This window comes from Humulus lupulus, chromosome 3 (assembly GCF_963169125.1).
Source record: "Humulus lupulus chromosome 3, drHumLupu1.1, whole genome shotgun sequence".
Lineage (NCBI taxonomy): Eukaryota > Viridiplantae > Streptophyta > Magnoliopsida > Rosales > Cannabaceae > Humulus > Humulus lupulus.
Window position 1 is genome coordinate 194,980,296 of NC_084795.1, and position 10,258 is coordinate 194,990,553.

Consider the following 10,258-nt stretch of genomic DNA (forward strand, 5'->3'; position numbering starts at 1 on the left):
TTCTAGTGACACTTTTCCAATTCACCCACCCCTCCTTCCACCAATCCTGCTTCTCCACAAACTTTCGCTGATAATAATCCAATCGCAATGGTTCGCAATGATGACATCCAACCAAGAACTCTCAATGACTACCTCCATCCTACTCGCACTTCCATGAATTCATGCATTATCTTCCCTCCTAATATGCTCGCATTAGACTTTAAACCTGGCATGATTCAACTCTTGCCCACATTTCTTGGAATGGAAAACGAAAGTCCATACGTGCATATTAGAGAATTCGAAGAGGTAGTAGCCACGTTCTATAACCTAGCCGAAAATGTCGATGATGTGCAACTGAAGTTCTTCCCTTTCTCCTTGAAGGATAAAGCCAAAAGCTGGTTATACTCTTTGAGACCTAGGTTGATTGGAACATGGGAGGAGATGACCAAATCTTTCCTTTTGAAACACTTCCCCAGCCATAAGACAAACAGTATAAAATGACAGATTTCCACATTTTCCCAAAAGGACAATGAAATGTTTTATCAAGTCTGGGAAAGATTTAAAGATTTGTTGAATCAGTGCCCACACCATGGTGATGAGAACATGCGTTTGGTCAATTACTTCTATGAAGGCCTCACGAGTCGTGAGCACCAATTTGTAGAAATGTTATGCAATGGTGAATTCCTTGAAAAAGAGCCAGACGATGCTCTTGAATATCTCGAAGAAACCGCGAAAAAGTCTCACACCTGGACTGGTCCAAGTGCTACTGACAGCACCAACCGACACAAACCATCCGGGATCTATCAACTTCGAGAAGAGGATAGTGTTAAGGCCGAACTCGAAGCTTTGAAAAAGCAGTTTGAGGTCTTGATGACGAAAAATGGCCAAAAACTGTACATGATCGCTCAAGCGGAACCGCAAGAACCTTGCTTTGTTTATGGTGGGACGAAGCACTTAGCAAAGGACTGCTTAGCTTTGAATGACATGAGGGGGGTTTATGAGGAGCAATGCAATGCCTTACGTACAACCATTCTCCCATACATACAACCCTGGTTGGAGAAACCACCCAAATTTCAGTTGGAGAGATTCCAACCAAGCTCAATCGTCTAGAGGTCAATGGAGAAATGAGCAACAACTTCAACCATCAAAGGCGTATTCTGCACCTCAATACAATGCTCATCCACAACGAAATTCTCTCGAGAATACTCTTCATGCATTCATGGAGGAACAATCCAAACTGAATCACCAAATGATGGAAGAGATCAAGGAAATGAAATGTCAATTCTCAAAATTGACTGAATCCTTGGCCAATCTGGAAAAATGCAAACTTCCTTCCCAACCGAAATTCAATGTGCAAGGCCAACACATGGCCCAATCTTAAAATTCTAATGATTAAAATGTCAATGAAGTGAATTCCATCACGATGAGACCCAGTAAAACTTTTCAAGACCCATCCATAAAATCCAACACTCCCAATACTCCGAAAATCCACCACTCAATGCCACTCCAAAAGTTCCATTTCCATAGGCATTGAAACCTACTGGGAAACTTCCTGATAACCGAGCTGAAATCCTTGAGCACTTGACACAAGTCAAGATTAATCTTCCTTTGCTTCACATCATAAAACAAGTGCCGCTTATGCAAAATCATCAAGGATCTATGAACTACAAAAAGGAAGCATCATGTCAAGAAGACTACTTTCTTGACTGAGCAAGTGAGTGTAGTGATTGAACAAAAGGCACCGCCAAAATAAAAAGATCCCGGTTGTGCCACCATTTCTTGCCAAATTGGGACCCATGAAGTCAGCCAAGCCTCACTTGATCTTGGCGCGAGTGTAAATCTCATGCCTTACTCTGTATACTCACAACTCGGTCTTGGAGAAATGAAGCCAACATCTATTGTGTTACAGCTTGCTGACCGTTCCACCAAAAAGCCTAGGGGTATTGTTGAGGATGTGTTAGTCCAGATTGAAAAATTCTATTACCCCGTGGATTTTCTTATTCTTGATACCTAATCCTATTATCCTCGGAAGACCATTCCTTGCTATAACAAATGCTTTGATCAATTGCCGGGATGGTCTAATGAAGATATCGTTTGGAAACATGACTCTTGAAGTCAATATCTTCCACATCGGGAAACAATCCCGAGAAGATGATGAATGCTATCAAACATTCATGATTGACACTATAATTCCCGAGGAGGTTCCATTGCGAAACATCTTTGATAATCTTGATGAACTCCTCCTTCTGTCTGACAATGAAAGTCCTAGTTCTATTGAGTCTACTCTTGCAATATCAGATCGCATAGACTCACGCAATAGAAGGACTCAGTTTTGGAAACCTCACTTTGAAGAGCTACCTCGTGAGAGGTCACAGCCAAAGACTTCAACTGAAGAGGTTCCAATTGTTCAATTAACCCAAATTCTCGAGGGTTTGAAACATGGCTTCTTGGGAGACGATGAAACCTTTCCAGTTATCATCTCATCCAACCTTCAAAATTCTCAAGAATTGCAGTTACTCGAGCTACTGTGAACGCATAAATCTGTGATAGGTTGGATTCTTGCTGATATCAAAGGTATTAGCCCTTTAATTTGCTCCCATCGAATCAATCTGGAGGAGGAGGCTATCCCTCGAAGAGACCCTCAAAGGCGACTGAACCCCACAATGAAAGAAATTGTAAAAAATGAAGTTTTGAAATTGCTAGACGCTGGTATTATTTACCAGATAGCAGATAGCAAATGGGTTAGTCCAACTCAAGTCGTGCCCAATAAATCTGATGTCACCATGATCCAAAATGAAAAAGGGGTCCTTGTCCCCACAAAAACGGTGACAGGGTGGCGCATGTGCATTGATTATAGAAAATTAAATGCCACCTCCCGCAAAGATCATTTTCCACTCCCATTTATTGATCAAATCCTTGAACGTGTAGTTGGTCATCCTTTCTATTGTTTTCTTAATGGATATTCTAGCTATTATCAAATTGAGATTGGATTAGAGGATCAATATAAGACCACTTTCACTTGTCCCTTTGGCACTTTTGCTTTCCGGCGTATGCCATTTGTCTTGTGTAATGCACCAACTACTTTCCAAAGATGCATGATGAGCATCTTTAGTGACATGATCAAAAAATCAATGGAAGTAAACATGGATGACCTAACCATTTTTGGAAACTCCTTTGAAACATGTCTTCTTCATCTTGAAGCTATTTTAAAACGATGCATTGAGAAATGACTTGTACTCAATTGGGAGAAATGCCACTTCATTGTATCTTCTGGCATAGTCTTAGGCCACATTGTTTCTAAAAAAGGAATTGAGGTTGATCAATCCAAAGTCGACCTAATCTCTAACCTGCCGACTCCTAAGACTGTCAAAGACGTTAGGTCATTTCCTGGTCATGCTGGTTTCTATAGGAGGTTCATACAAAAAATTTCAATGATTTCCCGTTCGCTAAGCAACCTCCTCGTGAAAGATGCAACTTTTGAATGGACACCTAAGTGTGAGGAATCATTCCAAACGCTTGTCAATTCACTCACTTCCACTCCCATCATTCAATCACCCGATTGGAGTCTTCCTTTCGAGATCATGTGTGACGCCAACAACTTTTTTGTGGGAGCTGCGCTAGGACAACGAAGGGAGGGGAAACCCTTTGTTGTCTATTATGCAAACCGAACTCTCAATAATGCTCAAATGAACTATTCCACTACTGAAAAAGAGTTGCTTGTCGTTGTCTTTGCCCTTGACAAATTCTAATCTTATTTGATTGGATTGCCTATTACGATTTTCATAGATCACTCTGCCCTTAAGTATCTCCTTTCCAAAAAGGAAGCTATAAGGCGCGATTAATATGGTGGATCCTTCTCTTGCTATAATTTGATATAACGATCAAAGATAAGAAAGGTGTTGAAAATGTCGTCACAGACCACTTGTCCCGACTTGAATTCAGCGATCCCGCTGATGGTCCACCTATTCATGATGATTTCCCCAATGAACAATTGCTTTATGTTGCTAAGTTACCATGGTATGCTCACATTGTAAACTACTTAGTAACGGGTGAACTTCCATCTGAATGGAGTTCACAAGACAAACGCAAATTTCTGGTCGAGGTGCGCAATTTCTTTTGGGATGACTCGTACTTATTCAAGTATTTCCCCGACCAAATCATGCGAAGATGCATCCACAACGATGAGGTGTCTAGTGTGATAAACTTTTGGCACAATGATGCTTGTGGTGGCCACTTCTCTATGAAGAAAACTGCTGCAAAAATCTTACAATGTGGCCTTCACTGGCCGACTTTGTTCAAAGACACCAATTATTTGTGTCGTTCTTGTATAAGGTGCCAAAATTTAGGTTCCTTATCCCGTCGACACATGATGCCCTTGAACCCAATTCTTGTTATCGAAATATTTGATTCTTGGAGGATAGACTTTATGGGAGCATTTCCACCTTCGTTTGGCTTCCTTTACATTCTTCTCGCTGTGGATTATGTTTCCAATTGGGTCGGGGCTGTACCATGCCGAACCAATGATAATGCTAATGTTGTCAAATTCTTGAAAGAAAATGTATTATCAAGGTTCGGTACCCCTCACGCTATCATCGGTGATTAAGGCACTCATTTTTGCAACCGATCCTTTGAGGCTCTTATGCGTAAGTAGGGTGTACTTCATAAAGTTGCAAATGCCTATCATCCACAGAACAATGGTCAAGCTGAGTTAGCCAATAGGGAGATAAAACACATTCTGGAAAAGACGGTAAATCCCAACTGCAAAGATTGGTCTACACGCCTTCTAGACACTCTTTGGGCATACTGCACTGCTTTCAAATCCCCTCTTAGGATGTCTCCTTATCGTCTTGTCTTTGGAAAAGCTTGCCATTTACCTGTCGAGCTCGAGCATAAAGCATATTGGGCTATTAAAGCCCTAAACTTTGATCTGAATGCCACAGGTATCAATCGCAAACTCCAGTTGTTCGAAATTGAGGAGTTGAGAAACGATGCATATGAAAATTCCAGGATTTATAAAGAAAAATTGAAAATTGCTCACGATAAACAAATCTTGCGAAAACACTTTGAGCCAAATCAGAAAGTGCATCTGTATGATTCTCGCTTGCACTTTCACCCCAGTAAACTGCGATCGAGTTGGACTAGTCCATTTTTCATGAAACAAGTATTTCCAAATGGTTCTGTTGAGGTCGCAGACCCAACCGATGGGAGAATTTTTTGAGTAAATGGCCAAAGACTGAAGCATTACATTGAGAGTATGAGTCGTGTTGAGGAGGTCCTTCTTAAGGACCCAATCTATACACTCTGAAGTATTCAATGGTTTGCGTGTTTGTTATTTTTATTTTCATTTTTTTGTCTTTCTTTTATTTTTGTATGTTTTCGTTTTTGTATTCTGTTTGTTTTGGGGTATTGTTACCAGGCTATTTTTGCTCTCGCCTCATGGACATAATCATCATCCAGGTGTTCTCTCTCCTTGCCTTTTTCATTGATTATTCATTTTGACATTGAGGACACTGTCTGATTTTTGGTTGGGGTGGTGAGCATGCATTGGCTTTCATTTGGAAAATCTTATTGTTGTGTCATTAGCATTCATTTGGAAAACATTATTGTCTCGTTGAATTTTTAAGTCAAATTTCCTCAAAATTATCCAAGCATGAGTATAACTTGTTGGTTTGAGACAGTTCTTACTATGTTTAGCTATTAAGAAGTGATTTTTAGAGTTCTTTTGTGCACTTTCCAAACATGTGATAAATTTGTTGTTAACACAAATAGTTGAGAGAAATTTCAAGTTTAAAGTTTTTCATTTCTTGGTGAGTTGTGAGAGTTGAGAAAACAACTTTTTGAACGTTTATTGATCATTTGAGTTGGTAAAGTCACATCTTTGGAATTTAAAATATGACATTTACTAGAGGGATGTTTTTCATATAAGAATGAGTCTTTGTAATAATTTTTAAATTTATGTTCAATAGATTTTGTTTGTAATTTCCTTTCATATTTGTATTGTCTCTTGTCAAAAAACAAAATTGAAAAAAAAGGGAAAAGAATGATGAAAAAAAGAAGAAGAAAACTAAAGAAAAAATAAATAAATGAAAAAAAATGAAAAAAAAAAAGAGAACAAGAGCAACACTTCCTTATATTATTTTGTAGTTTTTGAAAAAAATATATAATTCTATTATTATTATTTTTTGTAATTGTATTAAAAAAATAATTTTATTATCATTATAGTTCATTTTCTTATCATTTCTAGTTAGTTGTCATTCTGAGTTTTCTCATATAAATCCCAAAGGTTGTTTGTCATTTGAATTCCAATAAGTTGATTTGCCTATCTTATGATCAATACTTGTTCAAATTGCTTGTCCTAAAAAGTTTATCTTTTCTCATTTGAGCGTAAACTGTTACATTTCCAACTCCAAAGTGTAATCCTTCCCATACAAATACTTTCAATGCCCGTGAGGAATTTGGAGTTGAGACCTTTATACTTTTGAGATTTTTCGATACTATTTGAGTTATGACTTGTGATAAAACGAATATGGTTTGGTGCACAAACACAATTCTAAAATCACAACTAAAGTAGCTTAGATAGTAATTTCTGACTTCTTGCTGATACTTCGAAAATGCTTAGATGATTTTGCTTGGTTTGAATTGATAATTCAACTTGATAATTTTATGTTTCGCTTGAATTACTAGGGACTAGCAATAAGCTGGTTGGGGGTTGTGATTAGTGCTTAAAAATGACATTTTACTAAGCTTAAAGCTTAAATTAAATTAAGTTTTAATTAATATTTCCTTAAATTTATTTTGATATATTTCTTTAATGGAAAATATTAATTTTAATTTAATTTATGTTGCATTTTGACATTAATAAAAGCAAAAGAAAAAAAGAGAAAAGAGAAAGAAAAAAAAAAAGAATTAATCAAGGATGGCATTTTTTGAAAGAGTAATTTGTGTTTTCTTTCTTCCTTAGTAGCCAGCCCAATTCAAAGGAGAAGCCCATCACCAGGTTTGCCCAACCCCAGCTCCCTTCACGCCCAGCCTCCTTCAACTCAGCTGAAGCTCACGTGACACTCCTTCAGTCCAAATGACAGCTTCCAGCCCAAAGGCAGCTCCCACCCCAGCAGCTCAACCTGCCCAGCAACGTGACCCTTCAACCCGGGCCCAACATGTCTGAACGCTCAGCACCCCAAATGAAGGCCCAGCTCTCCCGTGGTCCAACCAGCCATTTTCCTTCAGCAGCCTACCTATGTGGCACGTTTTCATTGGCTGGAAATGGGTCAAAACCCACTTCTGCCACCAGCCACCTTCAACCCTTATTTTGTGGGTATTGGGCCTTCCAAAATTGCCATTTTGAGCTTTAAAGCTCATCTTTTTTGGTGTTTTAGAAAAAAGGCATTTTAACCATACACCGAAATAGATAGGTTTATATTAATAATAAGATTTGATTTTTCAAAATCATATTTCAATATTAATATTTCAGATTTATTTTGTAAACCTCATTTTGTTGTTTAATTTCTTTTTAGTCCTTTTCTCCATCTATAAATAGTGACTCCTTCTTCACACTTAGTGTGTAATTTTTAGATTAAAGAAACTATAACAAAATTTCTACTCATATTTTCTTCTTATAATTTTGTGAGAATCATGAGCATAATGGCCAAATCTTCCTAGGAAGGTTAGGGATGATTCCATATGCTAGTGATGTTATTTTGCTACTTTGATTTACTATGTTCTTAATGTAATATATTGGAGTTATTTATGTTCTTTCATCTCCATCTCTATTTTGTTATCTTTATTTACTTATACTAATAGTATAATGGATTAGTCATGCTCTTTCTATGTGCTTCTAATTAGTAAAAGTAATATTGATACATAATTTATGTCTAATCTTCTATTGCATTATTGCCCTTGGGTATTTTGTCATCAAGTAACCAAGTAACTAAACAAGCATATGGATGATTCTTGAAACCTTTCCATTTCTCAAACTCTTGATTACATCTTACCATTCTTTCACTTATCTCATTTTATCATTTCATCAAAAAGACAACACCAACATCTCAAATCTCTTTTCATTTCCATCTTTTTATTTATTTCTTGTTACTAATTTTTGTGTTACTTTCTACTAATCTTTTGAGTTTAGGTTACCTCCTTTTGGATCGACTGCCTGATTATACTACAACCACCGCTTAGTGGTTGTCACGATTTTGGGCGTTAAACATTGCCATATAGATGGAGAATGCTCTACAGAGAATCCATCTAACCTAGAATAATAGGAGAATTGATGAAATCATGGCACGATTACCAGCTCCTGCAACCGATGATAATTTCAAAAGGAGAGAAAGTGGGTCTCACCGATCTAGAACCCATAGAAGTAACCGTTTTGATGTGAGTTGTTCTGTTCGAACAACAACCCTGAGCTTTGTGCTGTCTGAACAGACTCCCTGAAACAACTAGCCTGTCCACTATCGAAGAACTAAACAAACAACCCACGTCGTTAGAAACCACCCCAGTCAGGCAGAATGAGATGAGATAGGGACCACATCGAGGAGAGTGAAAGTCCCTATGAATCCTCCAGTACCAACCCGACCAGCTAGTCAGGTACAAAGAAATGAAGAAAATTTACCACAAACTCGAGAATATAGATTGGATAATGTTGAGCTAGCTTGGTGCGCCCTGGTGGAAGGTGAATTTCCTTACCAATAAGGCACCCTCCATCGCCTATACATCGTCCACCACCCTTGCGACAACAAAGGAATGTTCCAGCTCATGGGAGAAATTGAAGAAATTCTGTACCCAAAAAAGACATGTATGTTTTAGGAAAGTCGCGAATGGTAAGCTTCGTGGAAGAAATTTACTGGATGGAAAGCCATCACATGGAAAGTTCTGGGATTATTCGTAATAAGCACTCCTGAAGACCAAAAGGTTATCAGAGAAATCAGTTGAGCTCGGCTCAAAGGCTACGTTCTAATCCTCGTTCCGACTTGCATGATCACTTAAATGCTCAGAGAGGACAGCCAGCCTGCAACAACGATCTAAGTTATAGTCAAACAATGGGAGATCCTTCCTTAGTGCATGACAATGGGAACGTTCTGATTAATCTAGCTCAATCTTGGAGGAACCATAACCCGAATAATGGCCATAACAAGAGGAGAGCTAATAATCAGCTCCCAAATAACCTGGAAGTAAAGGATCTAACCCTTGAGCGCCTGGCTCTGACGAGGAGCTCAAACCTTTTTCTCCTCACATTGCAACAACTCCATATCTCGTTGGGTTTAAAATATTGAACGTGACCATTTATGATGGAACTACTGATTCGTTGAACCACATCAAGACCTTTAACACTATGATGAGAGCACACAATGTCAACATCGACCTGTGCTGTGTCCTGTTCCTAGCCATGTTGATAGGACCAGTCAAATTGTTATTCAACAAGTTTAAAAGGCACACAATCACTCCTTGTAAACAATTATCGACCGAATTCAAAAAGTAGTTTCGAGATGTGAAAGAAGTTTGAGTAGAGGCCAACTCTTTGGCAAATATAAATCAGCAATCGGGTGAATCCCTTAAGGCGTACATCAACCTGTTAATAAACATAGCAAATTGATCGCTAAAATATGCACGCAAGTGTACGTGGTCATGTCAAGTAATAAATTCCGAAAGAACGGATATCGTCCCACAGAGACTATTAACCAATTACCAATAATCGTTCTTTACTTTCTATTTGGCAAATAAAATTAAGATGAATAGATCTAAATATAAACACAATTTCAATAACTAAAAAAAAAACAATTAATGAAAGGATAAACATCAAGGATAAAAATCTATAATAAAAGACCTAGGGTATTAACTTCATAAACTTTTCATTCTATTAATTTTATTAATCGGTTCTAAATTTCTTTCTTCCTAATTCTAATAGCAGGATAACATAAATCGATTTCTATTCTTTTTCAAGATATAAGATCTCAACCTATATGCAAGTTTTCTATATCTATGTGATAAACTTAAACATATAGTTGGCATTAAGCATAGAAGCCTAATTACTACACAAGACATATAGATACTTTCATCCAATATGTAACCTATGTCTATATAACTATAGCATAATCAATTCTCATCTTTCGAATTTTTAATCAAAATCATAAATCAAGAAAATATTCATCAGATATTTACTAGCATTATGCAAACAATATATAGATTAGAATAAAGAAGTAGAATTAATAGAACATCATAATAACATTAATTAGAAATCCAAGTGACTACATTAACCCCTAGATAGAGGTGTTTAGTTCAT

At 37.5% G+C, this 10,258-nt stretch overlaps 1 non-coding gene across 1 annotated transcript; it reads right to left on the bottom strand.

Annotated features, from left to right (window-relative positions):
* Positions 1 to 468: 468 nt before the first annotated feature.
* LOC133828221 (small nucleolar RNA R71) lies at positions 469 to 573 on the bottom strand. The gene has a single exon (XR_009890853.1). It is a non-coding gene; the product is annotated as a small nucleolar RNA R71 (small nucleolar RNA).
* Positions 574 to 10,258: the final 9,685 nt, after the last annotated feature.